Consider the following 22,375-nt stretch of genomic DNA (forward strand, 5'->3'; position numbering starts at 1 on the left):
AAAATCTTGTTAATGAGACATGCTCAACCAATTTGTTTTTGTCTATTTGGATGATATTCTGATTTTTTCCCCGGACGAAAACACTTATGAACTTTATGTACAAAGAGTCCTCCAGCGTCTCCTCCAACATCAACTTTTTGTTAAAGCTGAAAAGTGCAAATTCCATCAGGACACGGTTTCCTTCTTGGGGTTTGTGCTGGCTGAAGGAGAGGTTAAAATGGACCCTGATAAGGTTAGTGCTGTAAAGGAGTGGCTTTCTCCTACTAGTCGCAAGGACCTACAGCGTTTTTTGGGGTTTGCTAATTACGGTTCATCCATAATTTCAGTTCTGTTGCTTCACCTCTTCTCAAAGACATTTTGAATGGACTGCCTCAGCTGAATCTGCGTTCCTGAAACTCAAGGATCTGTTTACCTCTGCTCCCATCCTCACCTTTCCTGACCCCGGTTGTCAGTTTGTGGTAGAGGTGGATGCATCTGATGTGGGAGTAGGAAGTGTTCTTTCTCAAAGATCTGCGGCTGACGGGAAGCTTCATCCAAGCGCCTTCCTGTCCTGTAAGTTATCTGCTGCTGAAATCCTAAACTGCTTATCCTAAACCTAACCCTGTTTTTACACATAATAAAGATATGTAGCCTATGTGGTTAGATAAAACTGAGTTGTGTGTGTGAATTAAACTCAAGCTATTCCGCAGGCACATTTTCAGGCAGACCAGTTTGTCATGACACAAAAAGAAAAATAAGAAAGGAAAATGCAGCTCTCAAGAAGACATTGAAAATTAGGGACGACAAAATAAAGAAAACTTTTTCAAAAGACCAAATTAAGGCATTAGTCAGGCTAACCACAAAAGGCATGAAAAGGATCAACAAAACAATTAAGGTATTGAAAATTCGTTTTGCTCCGTGTGTTTATGTCGGCTGCCTATAGGGCTACATGTGCTTGATGTCACCACTGACATGGGTAGCCCTAACCGGGCCATGTGGAAGTCCTTTGGGGTTGACCAGAAGAAAATATTGGTGCCACATCCAGCGACACCAGCCAGGCAGCACTATTTCATGCCTGATGTCCCACATCTGGTGAAAAATTTGTTCCCCTACAAATTTCCCAACAGTGCCCTTGTCTATGGACAGGTGTTCACAATTCTAGAGGACATTTTAATAAAAGAGAACCTCCCCTCCAACGAAGTGTCAGTGGTCTCTATTAAGGACTTATTGACCTTTCAAGAAGGGATGGCATTAAAAATAGCTCCCAATCTATCAGCTGCAGCGATTGAGCCAAGCCATTTAAAAAAAATGAAGGTTGGTCCTGCTCTAAATGTGTTCAGCAAGGCAACTTGTTGCTGGGCTGAAATACATGATGCAGCAAGAAAAGTGCTCTCTGTCCTTTATGGCCACAGCGTGGCTCCTGGAGCAAGTACATTATTGGTTTGTTCTGATGTCATCTTGCCATCCAATTATGGCTCTGAGCAGGATCAAGTTGGAGGAGTACCATAAGGCCATCACCTTCCTCCAAGACACCATCCATCTGTTCCTTGGGATGAAGATTGGTCAAAGGGGAGGTTGGAAGCCTGTTCAAACAGGGGTGATAATTGCAACAACATCCATCTTGGCAATACAAGAGGAGATGTTGACAAGAGGACCCTGGTTTGTGTTAACATCAAGGTTCACACAAGACTGCCTTGAAAATACCTTCAGCTGTGTGCGGTCTAATCCATCATGCACTGAAAATAATATCTGTTGGGCAGTTCCTCACCACCGTCAGGTCTGGGAGTTATAATCGGCAAAAGATTTATATGGCTGAGGTTGAGAATAGAGGGAAAGAAAGTACAAAATGACAGAAAAAAACAACAATCAACAGGTGGCCATTTTGGAAGCAAGAGCCAATCCTAAAAGGCAGAAGAGTAGCCAAGATTCAACATCTGGCAACTCCCCAACAGCTTCAAATGTGCTATCAAGTAGTAGCCATTAGTTGGTGCACTGGAATTTGCGCCAACCACTGCACCAAGTGCTCCAACACTCAGCCAACATCACAGCTCCTCTATCTGCCAGCATCCTGCCAACATTATTGCTTTTCCTCTTACCAGCACCCAGCAAACCTCACTGATCAATCTACCAGCACCCAACCAGCACCAAGCCAACATCACTGATAAATTAACCAGCATCCATTCACTGCTCAGCACCCTAACAAAACATCACTTGTCCCCAGCCATCCTGACCTGCAGCCCGCATCACTGCTCCTCTACCTGTCAGCACCAAGCCAGTATCACTGCTCTGCAGCCGAACAGAACATCACTTGACTGACGTTGCACGTGGGGCTGAGGTCATTCAAGCGGAGATGACTTTCTCATTTTGAGTTGCGCCTTCCTCTGTCCGCATGAACACGCACATTGATCACACTAAAGTGTGCTTTGCAGCGTGAGCCTGAAGCAACAGAATGACTGTGGAAGAGAGAGAGTTTTTAGCGTTTGACTGCAGGCGTTTGATTGGTTGAGAAAGTTTGTGGCAGAGTCTGGTTGGTTAATTCCAGGATGATACACGCCCATGATCAGCTGCTCACCAGAGAGAGAGATAGAGTGTGGTTTGGTGAATGAATGAAAGAACACCAGTCTTCCTGTCTGAACTTACGCTGAGCTCCATGTGTCACGCTGCTATGATGTCACGCTGTTATGTAGCTGACGCGGCGATCGGCATCTGGCTTTCACGCCGCTTACCAAATAGGGCACGGTTGGCTGTGAAAATGCAAACAGGATCAGACTTTACTGAGCTAAACCATACTAAACTGTATTGATCCATTCCAGACCGCTTGGTGGAAACAGGGCTTTATTATTTGTTCACCAAGCTAAACTCCTTCCACAATCTTCCCTGTTTAACTGTTATCGAATCCTGGTTCTCAAACCATAACTTTTTAAAACCTTAAATATGATTCTTCCTAAAAATAAAATTAAAAAAAGCCACTTTTTCATCCAGTAGATGCTGCCATTGAGCACCAGCAATAAACCAAAACTGACTTCTCATTGGCGAAACCTGGGCCATGCTTATAGCTCGGCTCTTCCATCCGCACACCTCCAACCCTTTCTTCATTCGCCATCACTAAAGAAATGATCAAATTGGAAAGCACCGTAATTAAGCACTGTTAAGTGCAAGTGGTATACAAATGTGTCCTCAGGTTGAGTTGAAATTGCCTGTGGCCTGCGTTGTTGTGTTAGCAGGCCCATGTTAGCACACTGAAGTGAACTTGTAGCTTCACATTAGAAATCAATTCAAATGGATTGACTGTGATCTAAACACCCTACCGTCACATCCATGCAAACATGATGTAAACAAGTACAGTATACTAAAACAACACAGCTGGCCTCACTCAGGCTTCTCGCTCATTGTAGACAGTCATGAATCAATGAGACATTTACAGAGGATATACTTGATTTATGCTTGGGAGGGGGGGGGGGGGTAAAATGTTGCACATTCTTCCTATAAATGATCTCAATACCTGTTTGATGCCTCAGCAACAAAAAAAAAACAGTCCTAGACACCCATCATTGGAAAAAAGTATAATTTCAAACTCCAGCACACTGTCTTAATTGTTCAACAACTTCAAGAAGACCAAGCAGTCCTGTTTGGAGCTATGAATCGTTTCAGACTGAAGAACATGTGTACAGTGAGGCATGCTGCCAGTTTCTCGGTAAAACACATGTGACCGAACACTTTGTGAAGCCAACATATTAAAGACACACTCCTTTGCTGCTTTATGAATAACCTGATTCAAAGTAGGTCATTTCTGCCTCAGCCCGCTCTCACGGCAGTTCATGACACAATCGCTATGTTATGACGTACAGAATGAACATAGATTCCTCTGCTTTTTATTTTGTGTGCTTCAGCTTAAATTGAAAACTCGTGTTTTTCATCTTTTCCTCCAACACAAAATCCTTTATGGAGGAGGTGACGATCAGAGCCAGACAGTCTGCAGGGATGATCGGCAGCTCAAATAAACACAGACGGGGACCACGACTGTGCTGGTGTTTGACTTTAAGTTCAATTATTTGTGATGAAATAACTTAAACATGAACATGACTTTTTTCTTGATAGCTGTTCCAGCATCCTTCGATTTTATAACTGAATTGTGTAACTAGTCACTATAACATATATTTCCACTAATAAGAGTTAGTACAGTTCCAAATATCACAGGATGGCATGTTTCAGCACACAAATCATTGATATTCAACACTTCTAAAAAGCATCCCCTGCAATATTTGTGCATGGATGGAAACTCTGACTTATAAAGTTAAGTTTAAAATACAATAGAAACTGCTGGTTTCAGAAAGTGGGTGGTGTGGGATGGATAACACATGACATGTGCCCTGTGTTCTTGCATGAGCCTTCATGAATAATGGCTGCTGTGGCTGTCCAACAGTAGCACATGTGGCCTGAGGTCATCCTTAGAGACAATGTCCACAAACTGCTTCCCGTAGTACAAAAACAACACAGCTGTTATCCAGCCATTATTGAATACCTTCGCCGCTGTGTTTAGGGTAATGTTTGAAAACCACTCAGCTTTTAACCTCTTTGCTTTGAAGATGACCAAAAAAGGTCCACAGTCCCCTGCAGCAGGCCAAATCTGGCCTGGTAAGTTGTTTGCCTCTGCAAAATGGTTGGCAAGCAATTGGATATCGTTTCTTCTGGGTAGTCCCACTCTCTTCAGACCTTTTTGTGACCTGAAGCATGCAGTCTTATACCTCATTCTTGACCCACCTCTGAGGAAGCTTCTTAGCAAGTTCCACACATAAGCAATCACTCATAGTTGAGGAGTCTGCCTCTGTTCCTTATATTATATTTGCACCATTTATCCTAACACATTTTATAAAGGTATGTAGAAAGGGAACTCTCCCCAACAGTGTCTTCAATGGATGCCCCAGTTTAACAGAAGTATATTGGTAAACTGTGACATATTTTATAAAATATATCTAAAAATTACAAGCCATCCGTTAGTTGTTTTTTCCTAACCTTAACATCATTCAACTCCAAATGCCCTGTCAAATCACAGAGTATAAGAGTGTCTTATAGAGAAATAAAACAAGAGACTGGCTCTCAAAAAGCTCCTCTGGCAGGCTGTTACAAAGAGTGGGGGCTGTGACGGCAAATGCATTGTCCCCTTTGGTTTTCAGCCTAGACCTTGAAACAGCAAGCAGAGCTCAACCAGAGGATCTCACACTGCGTTCTGGTTCATAGAGGACTACAAGCTCAGAGTTAAAGGGAGGGGCCAACTTCTGATGTGCATTCAAATGGATTAAAAGAATCTTAAAATCAGTCCTTAAATCGACAAGCAGTTGTTCTCCTTGATTCTTAGTCAGAGTTCATCATCACTCATTTACACACAGTGCTCATGTGCCTCTCTTTCGTAGATCTTGATCCACAGATCAATAAATAATTAACTTTATAATGAAAAGTGGATCCAAACCTGCAGGAGGTCAGAGGTGGATTGGTCCTGGGGTGAATAAATGAAGACCTCAAAACAACACACTAAAGCAGGAAGTGTGAAATCCAGCAGGTCATTTGAAAGACAAGCAGGCAGTGAAGATTTATTCCTCGCCCTCCTGCAGCTCAGGATGCTGAGGCTTGGAGGAGCAACCTGCTGTGAAAGACAAATCATGAACAGCAATTGACAAAGGAATGTCATTTTATTAAGGAGAAAGGCACGTCGAGTATCACTGGTAACGTAGGCCATGGGTATTCAGTGGGTACGACCCCAGTAGAGGACAGGGCTGTATGGTTTTTGTTGGATTTGTTTATCTGTTTTTAACTTTCAGATGCTTGAGAATGATGCAAATGCTAACAAGGTGCTAATAAAACATAAGTAAATATGTAAAGTTATATTGAGGAAAGTTACAGGGATTTAAAGTAGTCACAATATCAGAATTCAAAACTTCGTAATTTTCTAGTCAAACAATGTAGATACCTGTTTGATGCCACAGAAGTACAACAAAAACGTCTGAGACGCTTATCTAAAGTGTCGTATTTGGTGCAATGGACAACATATCTCTCGGTTCAGATGGGATCATGGATGTTTGTCACAGACCAGATTGTTTTTTGGGATCGGCTAAAAAGAAGATATTTCTAACTTTTACATCAACAATTTTTTTTCTCCGTATGACCGTTAACTATGTTGATCATGTAACACACACAAACACAGCATTCATGCAGCGATAATGCACCTATGACATGTGCTGTGTGAGTCAGACCTTAAACAGGCCGTGTGCAATTACGGACCATATATCTTCAGTATTAGGAGCGCATACAGCAGGCTGTAAAGTTACTGTCTTAAGATGTCACCCCTGTGTCTGTTGGTAATTATGAATCTGAGCATGTGAAGATCACCTGTGGAGTTCCTCAAGGTTCCATCCTTGGGCCGCTTTTATTTAACATCTACATGCTCCCTCTCGTTCAGATCATGGAATATTACAACGTTTCCTATCATAATTATGCAGATGACACACAGCTCTATATATCAGTGTCAACGAATGACCATAGTCCCTTATACTCACTGAGCAAGTGCATCAACGAAATCACTGACTGAACTTTTTACAACTGAACCCAGAAAAGACTGAGGTGATTGTTTTTGGCCCTAAAGAGGAAAGGTCAGAGGTCAGCACTTGTCTTGAATCCATGTCCTTAAGAACAACAAATCAAGCCAAAAATCTTGGTGTGATTATGGACTCAGACCTCAAATTCAACAACCACATTAAGATGGTAACAAAATCAGCTTATTACCATCTGAAAAATATTGCAAGAATCAAAGGTTTTCTGACCAAACAAGATTCAGAGAAACTTGTTCATGCTTTTATTTTCAGCAGGCTGGATTATTGTAACGGTGTGTTTACAGGCCTTAGTAAAAAATCTGTCCGACAGCTGCAGCTGATCCAGAACGCAGCAGCCAGAGTCCTCACCAACACAAAGAGGGTGGAGCACATTACACCTGTGCTTCAATCACTGCACTGGCTGCCTGTGTGTCAGAGGATCGACTTTAAAATCTTACTACTGGTCTATAAAGCATTAAATGGTCTTGGCCCTAAGTACATGTCAGATCTACTTGTAGAATATAAAACATCCAGACCGCTCAGGTCCTCAGGAAAAGGTTTACTCAGTGTTCCCAGAGTCAGAACCAAACAAGGCGAAGCAGCGTTTAGTCACTACGCTCCTCACCTGTGAAACAAACTCCCTGAACACCTGAGGACTGCTGGCACACTCAACTCCTTTAAATCAGGCCTTAAAACTTTGTTATTCGCTCAGGCTTTCAATTAGAAATATACTGTCTGACTTACTACAACACATTCTTCCTTTCTTAATAGTTTTAACAGTTGTTCCTTTATCGAGTATTTTCACTTTCATCCCTGTCTTTTAATGATGTATTTTGCATTCTTTCCTTAAACTCTGTTTTAATGTTTTTCTGTTTTTGTCTGTAAAGCACTGTGAATTGCCTTGTGTCTGAACAGTGCTATATAAATAAACGTGCCTTGCCTTGCCTAACCACCACCTGATAGCTGCATGAAAAATCAACTGTTTTCACATGGGCACTTCTGAAAGCATCTGGAGAATTTGAGGGCTGCTCCTGAGAAGTGTAAATCGATCGAGAATAACATCAACTAAAAAGTGGAGAAGAACACACTGGAGAACAGTAAACATTATGAAGCTGTTTAATTACATGCACAGAGATTGGAGCAGTATAGTCTTTGCACCATGCACAGCTCACAGGATATAAACGTCACCAATCCCTCACACAAGCTAAAGATGAATTATCCGAATAATGTCCTGTCTATAAAAAGTCACGATGCAGATTGAAATGTTAACGTTTGAAAATCTGTAACTATCGGAAGATTTGTAAAATATTGATTGATTGGATGAACTTTTAACCTTTAGAAACTATAATCCAATCTCTGTATCTGAATCAGGATTATTCTCGACACATTTTCTTTATAAAGAAATGTACAAAAAACAGGAGATGAAATCCTTTAGATCATATGAGCGTACATAAAAAGGCTTTCTGAATCACAACAACACTTCAGAGGAATTATTTTTCATGTCATTTTGTTTCTGCACATTGAAGTAAAATTATAAAGATAAACATGTCAAGAGCATACAGTATTGTTGCCGTTGTTCCCTTTAAGTCTGGTGTTATTATGAGACCAACAAACTCACCTGAGATATTCTTATGTAATTCCTGCTAACAGGAAGAGAACAACAGACTGTGTTCTTAGATTAAATGAAGTTTTAAAGATTAATAATCAGACAGTGCAGACAGTGATACATATGTCAGGAAACGCAGGTTGACCCCTGCAGACGTGTTGACATGTTGCATGCTGTTGGAATGCATGTCTAAAGGAGTCACGTTAACCTGTTATTGAGAAACCATGTTGATTTATAGAAAGAGTTACTGCCCTCAGCTCCAATCAGCCTCACAAAGGACAACTTCAACTTTCAGTTTGCAAGCTTGGATAATTGACATTCCTGTTGTCAAAGAAACATGTCGAGAGGAAGGCGCTAAGCTAGTAGGCATAATACTGTGTCTCCATGGTAACCAGCTGTGTGGAGGCAGTCGACAATGACCATGTGACACCACTGTTCAAAGTGGTGATGAGTGGGTTAGTGTTTGGGTTTGTGTGTGTACACCTGCTGGAGAGAACACACCACTCGAAACATATAAAGAAAGAGAAGAAAAGGTCAAGTGTGGACTCTTAAAGGCAGACACATGTTGGTTTAACTGTCTCTTTTGTGTGTGTGTGTGTGTGTGTGTGTGTGTGTGTGTGTGTGTGTGTGTGTGTGAAAAATCCTAAAATTTGAAATAAAAAAACACATTGAAGAATTGGAGGGACACAAATGTCTCTATTTGTCAATATCTCTAAATTCAGAAAATAAATAAATGAGATCTGTACTCTGACTGTGATCTGATGGATATTCAGTAACATTATACAGAATGTAACATACACTAAAAAATGTCATGATCTGGCAACTGGAGAACTCACTGTAGTGTTTCATTAACACTAACATTAAATATTATATGACCGGTGTGTATTATTTGCGCCGCTCAAAAACCCTGCTCCATGCTCATTTCCAGTGCATGCACTGCATTCTGTCTCCAGTGCGTAACAGTAGTAAATAAACTACGAAGACAACTGCTCATGACTGCACTTTCGCCCCAGAAACAGACCCAGTGGGTTTGGGCACATACCATCAGAAAGAACAAAACCATGGCAGAGACTGAACGCTTGCACACAGAGGCAGTGGAATGTGCAGGTCAGGCCCTCACGCATCTGCAGGAATTAAAGTTTCATTTACATCTGCACATCCATTCGGCCCGTGTCGAATTAACATGGAGATGTTTCCTTAGTGTTTTATGATCAAATTTGATTGTTATTGTTGTTATTCATATGTTGATTAATAAAAGCAGTCGCACAAATAGAAAACTAAAGGTCTCAGAAAGTGTTTGTTCCACTGATTGAACTCCCTGCTCTCCGCAATGTTTGTCACAGTCACACTTTATTTACCGGCTGCTTTCGTCATGTAATCACTGATAAGAGCTCGCAGCTCTGCTTGTTTTCCCTTTCCTCACTCCTCCCACGAGATCTTAAGTGCAGGGAAATGAGCGTTCAGGCCTGCAGTGTTGATGTTCAGATCTGGAGAACATCATGGAGCATTTTATCCCTGATGCACTTTGAGATTAACTCACAAAACATTAGTTTTTTAGCTGACTTTGACGTATTAGTTACGCTAAAAAAATAGAGCTAAAATTGTGATGTCCGAGGTAAACCAACCACCAGACCTTTTACTAGATACGCTCAACCTAAAATTACAATCAACCAATCTATCTGACATGTGCAACCTGCAAGAACAATTTCTGCTGTCGACCAGTGCAAAGGTCCAGAAGTCCAGAGTAAATAAAAGAAAAAACTACTCCTCATTTTCGTAATGTTGCCAGACAGCAGGACATCCAATCCAGAAGCCATCACACACATCTTTACATTTTATTGTACTCAATTTCCCCTTGAAAAAGTACGATTCAGATGTTTTCTTTTGATCCTCTCTTATCTCATTATCTTGGGATAAAAATGCTGGTTTCTCATCATAATTAGTCAATTTTATCAAGATCTCTTGAAATCTGGAAATTTTGTCCCAAGATAAACAAATAAATAAACCCAAGATATCAAGAAAGGAACCAAAACGTACTCATTATCACGAAAAGCTGGGTTAAATCAAACGTATGGATAAATGTCCACTTTCCATAATCAGGGGCAGCTGTGGATATGTGGTATTCAGTTGTCTATCAATCTGAATGTCAGGGGTTCGGGCAGATCTTGTGTCGACATGTCTGATGTGTCCTTGGGCAAGACACTGAACGCAAGTTACTCTCACTGCTCTGGCAGCAGCGTATAAGTGTGGGAATGGGATGAGTTCATACCGATGGACACTTTAACATACTCTGCTGTCAGCGAATGGGTTGGTGTGACCTCTGGTGTTAAAGTGCTAAAGTCAGAAGACTAGAGTTCACAATACAAGCTCATACAGATGAAGCTGTATTTGGTATTTACATGGAGAAGAACATTACTATACATTTAGATTTTATGAGTTTATGCAATTGCGATATGATACACTTAAGTCCTTTCTTTTACACATTCAGCAGTCTCAACAATTGAGCCATAAAATACAAACAACAGACATAAACAACAATCCACATAACACATAAACCAAATAACACAACAACATATACCGGTACTGCATCATATCCTTATTGCACGTATCTGCACACAACATCAAATAAGAAAATATAACAACACCTTGAGATTATTGCACAACCCATACAGCCCAAGAAACAATATTCAGAATTTTCATAGAAATGTGCTTGTTGTTACATTATTGTAGATTCATGCTGCTTAGAAACAAGCTGATCCCCATGTATCTTTGGAGAGGAGTGTGGTCAAATAACGCTCAGCAGGGCTCAGCTGGTCGGGGGTGATGATGGTGAAGAGATTTCTAGTTTAAAAAGTCTCCTGTCTGCCAGATACTGAGAGGAAAGTATTCGTGGTATGTTATCTTATTCTCAGTGTTTCCCTATGAAAGGTTTTTTGTCGGATATCGAGTGAAAGATATGCCCCCCATTTGGTTTTCTCTACAGACACAAAGTTTCTGTTGAGAGTCTGTTTCCATCTTTTCTCACTGGGTGTTGTCGTAGAGACGGTCTGTTTGGTTTTGTTTAGGCTGATAACTACTGGGGTTAACTTTAGGAAACACAACATGGTAAGGGTTAAATAATAACTCTATAGTGAAAGTGGACATTTTAGTCTCTACTGAATGACCTAAAGTCCATCATGCTGAAAATTCAGAACAGATTCTCTGAGAATAGTAATATAAAATAATCCTTTCTTGTTGCCACAGCAGGGGAAAAGGTTTTGCCATTTTTCTTATTACAATGCTCACTTTTTCACAGGTCGTAGTAGTATGAGCAGCAAAAGAAAGAGAAGTGGGATTCTGCAGGAGAGTTTTTCTCTTAGAGGAAGCACAATAGAGAACAAAAGTGTTGATGTATTTTTGTAGGACAACCTGGAAGTAGCTTCGCCATGGGTTCCAACAAGAATTTGCCTGTGGGACTTTTTACTTTGGATTTTGGATCATTGCAGAAAATAAGCTCTGTGGCAAACATGTTTCTGATGCATCAGCGTTTTGTTCAGCAGGATAATCTTTACAGATTAACACCATTTATTTGAAGTAAAAATTAACTTTATGCGACAAACGAACTACACTGTGGTTGGTTTATAATATTTGCAAGAGCACTGAAAAACACGAGGAGAGACTGTAACGACCAGTGAGAGAGTTCCCAGCGTGATGATGTTTAATGTCCTAGACAACCATTGTAGTCTCATTTGTTTGTTAGCAACCATCATTTTAAAATTTCACACGTAGGGGTGTTACCTAACGTAGTTTATCTGGTCTAACAAAGCGCCAACATCTCTTAAGCTTGTGTTAACCACAGACCTTATTTCAGGCGTCTAACCACAAACCCATTCCAAATCCCCATTGACTTTTACAATTTAGAACCCATGGCGCTAAAATGCTAACTCACTTCAGGGTTTTAGGGCTTATTCCTGTGGCACTGAATTTGATTTACACCAAAAAAGGGGAAGGTTAGAGCTCAACAGTGACTGCCCACTTTTTACTGACTCCAGTTTTCTGAAGTGAATTTCCCCCCTCAAATCCTCCATTGGCATTTCATTAAGTACTCATAACATGATCTTGAAGCCTGAAACCAAGACAACCAGCGACCATAATCATTTTTCCTATAGCACATTTGATTCGGTCAAGGAACTCCCATCCCTATAATTGACTGGAGATGATGACGGAGGAGCTGAGAAGAGAAAAAAAAGTGACAATGCAAGAAGGCAAGGAACAGACTGAATGTACATCCCTGAAGATATAATTCATAACAGATTGTGATTTAATGTTAAGCTGTATCATTATCATTGTCATCGTTGCCTCATGTTGAACAGCTTTACTGGGAGCAGCAAGTCATCTACTGCAAAGTTTTCCAAACTTTTCAGCCTCCGCCCCTAAAATGAGGGTGCCAGAGGCTGGGGTCACACACTGTCCCTGGAGGCTGTTAAAGCATATAACGCTATTCACAGCCGACACACCCGTTAAAAGGCCTGTCTAAACACTGGCAATACAAAAGAACAACACAACAAATACAACAGCATAAAATCGGTAATATACTGTAAGAAAAGGTAGAAGCAGACAATGAGTGTTTTTTATGTATAGACCTCAGAACTGAGTGGACATACAAAATGTAATAAATAGACACACAGGTGTGACTCTTATGTGTAGACCCCTACATTGTTACTGGGATGGGAAAACTGACATTTTAGGAGGTTTTTCCATTACAAAAACAGGGTTGGTAATTTTCAAAAAACTAGCAAGATTTTGAGAGTAGCACTCCCTCTGGGCTTCATCAACACTCAACCCCTCCGCCCAGTGCTCTCTCCAAAGTCCGAGCTTTGCACGAGCGCCTTCTCATTCAGCAGTAAGTAACCCACATCAAAGATGATGTGCTTTGAATTTGCTGGCTAAGCAGAGACGCACAGACTTCCCTCGCCCCGGACTCTTCCCCCAGCTCTTCCGGTGAGACCCCTAGGCGTTCCCAGGCCTGCAGAGAGACATAGTCTCTCCAGAGTGTCCTAGGTCTACCCTGAGGACTCCTCTCGGGACTTGCCCAGAACACCTCCCAAGGGAGAAGTCCAGGGGGCATACGGAAAAGATGCCCGAGCCACCTCAGCTTATTCCTCTCGATGTGGAGGAGTCCCCTCTACTCCAAGCTCCTCAGTCTATCTCTAAGGCTGGGCTCAGCCACCCTTTACCCACCTGGTAAATCGAGAGCCTCGCCTTTCGGCTTAGCTCCACGATGGACTGATACAACGACCGCATGACTGTGGACGCTGCACCGATCCGTTTGTCAATCTCACGCTCCTTCCTCCTCCCACTTTTGAATAAGACGCCTGAGATACTTGAACTCCTGCACTTGGGGCAAAGACTCCCCACTGACCCGGAGAGGGTAAGCCACCCTGCTGGTACCTGTCAGCTGCCTCAGGAGTCCTATGAGCTAATAATGCCCGATAGGACTCTTTCTTTAGCTTGACTGCCTCCCTTACTTCTAATGTCCAACACCGTGTTTGGGGATTACTGCCACAACAGGCACCAGAGACCCTGCGACCACAGCTCAGAGCGGCAGCTTCGACAATGGAGGTGGAGAACATGGTGCACTTGAACTTAATGGGCCTGATTTACTAAGAACTCAATTAAAGAGTACTAAATTGCGTGCTCATTGCAAACGTTTGCACGTTTGGCTTGTGGCCGTTTTTGCGGGTGATTTACTAAGAACATTGGCGTGAATGACGTGAGGTGCAAACCTTGTGGAGGCGGTCGTATTTCTGTCAGGCTTTTGCGCGTTCTACTGGTTTACGTCACAGAGAGTTTGGACAGAAAGCTGGACGACTGCAGGTGCTAAATAGGTATTAGTGAGAAGCAAATGAACGTCCAGTATTTTCAAGTAATAGCAGATAAATATGAATATAACAAAAGGAAAACGTGGCTTATAAGAAAACCTCGGTATTAAACACGGCCTCTCTTTTCTTCCCTCCCTCTTTTGAATGAATTGTCATACATTGCACAGGAGCAGCGAGTCCTCTGTGGCACTGGTGCGCAGTGTGTGTGCCACTCGTGCCATCGTTGTGCACCAGAAGCTGGTCAGCGCTGTTTCTGATCGGACATAAATGCCATGACAACAGGTACTGAAGTTGGGGGTACAAGCATGGTGAGCCCCCCATTCAAGCGTCCCACAGCGCAGCAGCAGAGGAGAGGGCTGTAGAGTGAAGAAACAAGCGCACTCTGGAGCGCACCAGAGACACGCAACCCGAGAAAAGGAAATGCCCAGTTTAAAATGTAATGTTGGCGAGAAGAAGGAAATAGGACGACATAAGTGTCAATGTTGAAATTCTTTAGAATGCAGATGCTGTGAATGTTCAGTTTAATCATGGTGTTTCTTTTAAACTGTGATTGAAGCAAGACACAAAATAAATGCATACCATTTATTTCTCTGTCATTTAAACATGTTAACACGTCTTTTATTGGGCCTGTGTCTCCTCCTAACTGCAGCCTGCAGTGCGTAACACTGGGGCTCTTGGATTAGCACGTTCCTTTCAAAGGTGTTAAATTCAGACACCGTCACAACCACCGCAATTTTTGCCTGGCTTGGTAAATCACATTGCGTGTACTAACTTAACTTCTTTGCATTTTCTCCTCCCAGTATTTTGCACGCTGAGGCAGAAACGCCTCGTTTTGCATATTCATTAAGGCAAACATATGCTCATATGAAAGACGCAATCCTCACTGCACGCTGTTAGTAAATCAGATTGCACATTTTTTGCTGGTGGTATCAAGTTTGCACACGTTTTAATACACGCAAACGTTTAGTAAATCAGGCCCAATGTATCCAGCCTCGGCTGGGATTGTGAGAAGCTCTCCCAGAGTTGGGAATTGAAGACCGCACTAACAGAGGGTTCTGCCAGACGTTCCCAACAAACCTTCATGACATGCTTGGGCCAGCCGAGTCTGACCAGCTTCCTCCCCCGCCAGCACATCCATCTCACTATCAGGTGGGGATCATTTGAAAGCTCAGGCCCTCAGTTTGAGGGGCTCAGAATCCTTGCTGAAAGCATGGATGATCAGAAAAGACGACCCAGGGCTTCCAAATTTCGGGAACATTTTTAAAAAAACAAATTGGTGAAACTATATAAGTGCAAACTGTGTGAACTCAAAACTCACCTTCCATGGCTGCACTACAGAAATGCACAATACCTGATACGCAGACACTCTGGAGCTGCAGCATCTTCAAATACTGCGAGTGATTGAGCTTGCAAGTTAAATGAATATCTTTTAGATCTTTTGTATTAGTCTGGATGAGTACACAGAGGCTGTGACGTCACACATTGGCTTCTCCCATAACACAGACTCTCATCAGCCCCACAGTCAGTGATGTGAAGGCTGAACTGTTTCTTTATGCGTTACATTAACACTCAGTGGACTTTAAATGTATTGTCTTTCATGCACCCTTTTTACATTTTGTGTTTTTTGTTTTTATTTGTATTTGACATTTTTATATTTTTATTTAATTCTATTTCATATATTGATAATTGCTTCTCATATTTGATTTTGTTTATGCACTTGTTAGTTTAGCCTGGTTTTTTCTTTCAAACCAATACACCAAGGCAAATTCCTCTCATATAAATATTCAAATATCCTACCAACAACATCGGTGCCATACGTTCATTTGATTAGTCGAAAAACATTCTTTAATACTTTGATGTAGCAACTTCACGTCATTTAAATTTGCTAAACCATTTATAATGACCAAGTATTTTTTCCTGTCAATACTTGTGTTCAATCTGTAAATCTCCACTTAACGTCACTAGTGTGCCAACTAATCGTGATCAATAGACTACTCGGAAAATTAACAATGGTTTAGTCAACATATAAATAATGGCTAGTTGCAGCCCTGAAGGCATCTGGTGACCCTCCTTTTAGTGTGTCTCACTGGCCCCCAAGGGTCCCAACCCCAACTTTAGGAATCTTTGATCTGAAACATATTTATGTCTGTCTTGCATTTAAAGACATAAATTCTTTGAGTGTTTGAGTGCAGACGCTAAAGATGTCGACAGAAATACTAAAAACAAATGCAGCACCTTCATCCTGAGCTGCTTCAACAGTGCCAAGAAACAAACTACCTGAAACTCAAACACCATATAAATGTATAACATATAAATATTTTCATTATCTGAATAACAATGTGACTGTTTTAAAACAGGTCACTGAAAAATCTCAGAGGTGATCCCGCTATCACAGACTTTAAGTGGACCCCCACCTGAGCTGAAAACAGAGCTCAGTCAGCCAGCCAGCTTCAGTGTGTTTGTTGCTATGGAAACCAAGTGCTCATTGTCTCCCTTCATATCTGCACCATCCTCAGCCAATATCCAAGTTGATCAGATTGAATAATGTTTGACAGATCATCTACGAAGTGACATTATGACTGCTCTGTATCATCAGAATGTATTTATCCCATTCATACACCACTGACTCGGTCACAGCGGGAGCAAGTTGGGAGTTAAGTGTCTTCCCCAGGGATACGTTGCACATGTTTCTGCTGGAGCTGGGGATTGAACCCTCAACCATCAGGTTGGTAGACAACCGACTCTACCAACTGATCCACAGCCGCCCCTCATAAACCTTCTCAGTTTTATTATTTGTTTGCAGATACAAAAAAATCACAGAGTGAAAAAACAATAATAACAATGATCCACATTGTTCTGTTGCCGTATCTTTGACAATCTCTCAATGTTTGAATGATCTGCTGTGTTAATCTTAGCTGAACCAAACTAAAACAATGAAAATCTACTCTATTATTTTCTTACAGAGGACAATGACTTTGGAACAAACTAGAATTCTTTTCAGCTGCAAAATGTGACAAAGGATGAATGAACACTTTTTAAATTGGAACTAATGCAGATTCTTAGAGGTTATTATTATTTGTAGTTTTAAGTGTTGCATGAAATTTAGAGAGCTTAATGAATTTACTAAACAAGAATCCTTATAATCTCAGTATTAAATGTAATTTTTTTTCAGTAAAACATTAAAATCCAGCATGGTCTGCATGAAGTCAAACATGCATGAGGCTTGTTCAGGACTGATGAGAAAGGAAGCAAAGAAGGAAGGAAGGAAACCATTTCTTCTCGAGCTGAAAGGAAAGCATTCCTCTGCAAAATGTCAACTTGGCCATGTAGAGTGTGACAATTCGATCTGATAAAAGCATTTTGACGTCAGTAAAGTGAGCAGATGATGGCCAGATGGATAAAATCCAGATGGACGAGGTGGGCTCTCTGATAGGGCGATGGGGAAATGAGCTTTCTTTGTTGAGGCTAACGCTGAGTGGCTCCTTCTGTGATGTTTACAGCGTTGATACCAATCAACACTCAGGCATCACTCCAAACATCCCCCCTGGATGCCACCGTGTTCCAGCCTCACATGCAACTGCACAGTGTCAACACAGTTTTATCTTTCCTGATGAATCTGAATCCCATGTGAACAAAATAAATGAATGAGCAACACTGCTAAGAGGCAGGGACACCCACATAGTTGTGGGTGCTGGGAGATGTAATTTTATTTGACGAAAACACGCTTTCTGCTGCGCTAAATAATCTTTTATTCATTAAATTTTTAATTGTTTAATTATGGTACATCAATGCTCAATGCTTGAAGACATTGGTTATGTTTTAGGATCATGAAAAATGTAGCTTTGATTGTTTATGTGTGTTTTAGAGATGAGCGTGCATGATGGAGAGCTTGGTCGAAAGCTTAACTTAGCTGCAGATTTTTAGAGACACTGCTCTGTCACACAGAATGCACAGATACGCGATACGTACACAACCAGCTGTGAGTTGTAATGCTCAACAAAAGCAAAACAATTCATCGTTTTTCCTCCCATGTATCGACGAACTTCATATCTCAATTTGCAGCTTGTTTCTCCAAACTGGAATATTTTTGGTCCTTGCACTGTGGTTGCTCTCGTGCAGAAACGGATTGCATTTGCATGAAAAAATAGAAATCTGCTGCGTTTTTCTGAATTTACGAGATGCTGACTGTGTCGTCGTTGAACTGATGTTGCATAAACACGGGGTTGGTCCCATATTTGTGGGTGTATGTTGGTTAACATAAGTGTCACCACAGTTTGGGTAAAAAGATTATACCAAGGCACAAATGTATGAAAAATGTCATATGATTCTCTTAGTTTGGTCTCCTTGCTATGTTTCACATGTCTGTGAGCTTTTAGCAGTTCCACTTGAGATTGAACTCCACTCCAAACTTCAACAATGTTTCTTTATTTCTTTAAAAATACAGTACATCAGTCCGCTATTGGACCTGTAGAACACTAGATTCTGCTCTGTTTGTTTTAAAAAATATATGATATTAAAAGATTCTTTAGATTCTATTATTTGTTTTGTGGCAGCCACCCAAACATCAGCAGACTGCTCCTTTACTGCACAGAAGACAATACAAGACTTGAGTGTGTGTGTGTGTGTGTGTGTGTGTGTGTGTGTGTGTGTGTGTGTGTTTGACAGACAGAAGACAGACACAGCAGCAGGCTTGAGGAGTGAAAGTTTTAACCTGATGTTTCTTTGAAAGAGCCACTGTAGTTTATTAGATTGTTGAAATAATGACAACATCTATTTATTGAACAAACACTGTGAACTGCTGCTCTGGACTCACTCAGACTCAAAACGTCACTTTCATATTCTGATGCTCTTCACTCAATCTCAGAAACTAACATCCCCCACACCTCTCACACACACAGACCTCAAGCATGTCTTTGAATCCCTCTGATGGACGATGACTTTTCTGCGAGCCTGGACGACTCGCTCTGAACACACTCACACATGACTTCTCCCTCCACACACTCTCTCGGCATCACATGCTTCAAAATCATTTGTAAATGTTCTCTTTGGGATATTTGGAGCGCACACTTTTGTTTAAGACATTAGGAGGACATTATAATTTCTGTTAGCATTTTAAATTTGCTTGATTTTTATGAAATAAAAAATTAAGAAAGGTGTCAGTGTTTTGGTGTGAGAATTGTTTTTTAACCTTTTTGCTGAACCTATGTTTAAAAAAATTTGAAGACAAAATGAAACAAGCTTTTATAAAGATTTCAATTTGCCTGATTTTAATTTCCGAGGTTCTTCTGTCAGGTCCGACCTACGCCGTGCTATTTCAGGCTGATTTTGAGTTTAGTTTTGGCTTGATCGCATGTCGCTTTTCTTGCAGTGTTCAGGGGGTACAAAGGCTAATTATGACCCGATCTGCTGATCCCTACCAGCTGGAGGAGTTCCTGGCTTTTTCAAGATTTTGGTGGTATACGATGTCAAACACTCAACAGTAAGAGCAGAGCCAGAAGCTCATTCCCCAACTTCAGGGCTTTTTTTCCCAGGTAGAGACTGTGAAAACAGTCAGAGAGCGTCTAAAAATTACCATAGCAACCTCAGGCATGCTTGTTTCAGGTGTCTACCACCTCCTATCACCAAACATATGAATGCAACAAATGTGTCCGGAAAGAGCTGCAAATAGTGATTGTGATTGTTGGTGGTACTGAGTGTGTGTGCGTGTGAGAGAGTGAGAGGTTTAATCAAGGTCTGACGTCAAACTCTGTCTGTGGAAGTATCGACAGGAAACTTCACTTACAATCGTCAGTTCTCTGTTCTGATTCAACCTGAATAGTGTCAGCACAGAAATTACAAATAACCAAAGCTCCTTCGGTCATTTGTTGGAAAAAGGATGAGAGATACCAGATAACTTTTTTTTTTTTAAATATTTCCTTTTTTAGATTTGTTGTTTTTATTAGATAAGACAGTGGATAGAGTCAGAAACCAGCAGGAGAGTGTAGCCACAGGTTGGGCTTGAACCCGAGCTGTCTGCTTACAGGACCGTATATCGTCGGTATATGGGCAGTGAACTCCTAACCTCTCAGCCGTCTGAATCCACACCATCACATTATTAAATTGTACAGCGTCTGTTCCCTCTTTGTTCTTGCACCTATATTTATTTTGAAGTGTAACACTAAGTTCTTTCGTTACTCCACATTCACAGTTTACATGACAGTCCATGTCTGACTTTCAAGTCTTCCCAAGACACTTCCCAAGACAACACAAGAAATATGTACTGAATTTTACTTTTTAAAAAGCTAAACAAATTGAACAATGTCTTCTCCTGTGATTGGCCGAAGTGTCTTGGCTGAAACGCTGACATGATCCCATTTAAAGATTAGAGGTGTGAATCCCAGACACATGAACTCGATTAAAATCAGGATATGATGAAACTATGTTCAATCAAAAGCAGATTAGATGTGGTGTTGAATAAAGACAACTCTGCTGGTTCAGAGACGGAGCAACATTCAGGCCTCTGTTGCCACATCATTATCACTGTGCACGTCGATGTGTGCTTTACTGTTTGTTTCATGCATCTGTTACGCTGCTCATCTTATGCCTGCTGCAGTCATCAGTATTATCTGTTTATCAGTGTTGTTGTATCATGTGTGTTAGATCCTAAAAACCTAACCAGGGACAAGGACCACAAACTAGCCCTGGCTAGAAGTCGTTTATACCCCACCTGACAAATAAACTAATACATTAAAAAAAATGTGATCCTGAAAACCTTAATGTGATTCATAAAATGATCCTGCATATATTCAGATGTTTCACAAAATCAGCTCCAGTTGGCAAACACTGAGAATGGGTAAAGAAGCTGTTTGAGAGGCCTGAGTCGAAGTGATGTTGAAATCAGACCTGCAGATGTTTAGCAGGTTTTTCTCCCTGCTCTTTGTGAACTTTGCTATATTTTAACATTAAGGAGAATTTCTCAAACTGCTCTCCCACACGTAACACTTAACTCTGGAGAGACTCTTCCCGTGAAGCTCATGTCACAGCTGCACACTGTGAATGGGGGAGGCATAAATAAACAAGTAAATTAGGGGATACACTAACAGCGAACAGGAAGCATCCATCAGCACAGATACTGATGGACGCCTTGCTTCTGTTCCTGTCAGCTCTCAGCCCAGCTGTTGTGTAATATGTTATTTGTGCTGTTTCCTTGTAAATTAATGTCTCCGGCACACAGAAGGCATGTTGAAGGTTGTTTGTGCAAATTCATTCCTTACGAATTTGTAAGAAAATACAGGACAGCCTGCCACTTAAAATCTTCCTGGGTTACTCTATCCACACATGCAGCTTACAGCAGAAATTTCTACCACACGAGGCAAGAAATGAACTTAAAAAGAAATCTAAGACAATGGACAAAGTGTCAGAGTATGACAATGATGACAGTTTTGGGTCTTTTTTATCACAGCTATCTCTAGTTGTACATATTTTCAGTCAGAAACAAAAGAGTGGAAAAGATAATAGAGGTAGGCAGAAGAGTATGAAGCAGCTTCATTACCTGCACAGGATCACACAGGCTCATCAGATGTCAACGCCATCAGCCCCTCCCACCTGCTCGCAGTATATTTTCCTGAGTATTTGACGTGGTCTTGCAACAGCTCAACCTGACCTTACACATTTTAGTGGCTTAAGTTGGGTTTAAAAAAAATGTTGACTTTGCATTAAAAAATGTCTGTTTTGTGCTTGTGTGAAAACAGCTTTAGAAACATTTAGGTGCATGCATCATGGGGTTTAAGACAAACCTGGAGCACGACATTAAACAGTGAACAAACTGCACACATAGATTTTTTAGAGCATCAGTTTCTAATTCTGACGTTGAGAGAATAGAAATTCCATTGACATAAGGACACAGCAGATGGTGTTCAAAGTAAATTTATTCCACGGTAGAGACATTTTTTTTTTTCTGTTTACAGATTTTAAATGTTTCCAAAAACACAGGAATTTACAAATACAAGATAAGAAGAGAAGAAAAACAAACAATCAGATGCACAAAAAAACCCTCAACAAACAAAACAAGAAGTAAACGGTAGGTGGGTACATCAAGTTTTGCTGATTTCAGAGTAAAAAATCAAACAAACTAAATTGGTTGTGACATAAAAAGTCACGTGTAATGGATAGATAACCACAGATGACAATATCCCAGTACCCACAAGGACTTCAATCAAGGTCTCATAGGAAACTGGCTGCTCTCTCGATAATAAGCAGGGCAACCAGCTGTCTCCTTCATGAAGCACGTTGGCTTTCACTCCTTCAATTTGAAAAGTATCCGTCTTTAAAGTGAGAGGCTGCCTAACACCCAAAGGTGTGAGACA

Source organism: Symphodus melops (assembly GCF_947650265.1).
Source record: "Symphodus melops genome assembly, chromosome: 1".
In the NCBI taxonomy this organism is placed as follows: Eukaryota; Metazoa; Chordata; class Actinopteri; order Labriformes; family Labridae; genus Symphodus; species Symphodus melops.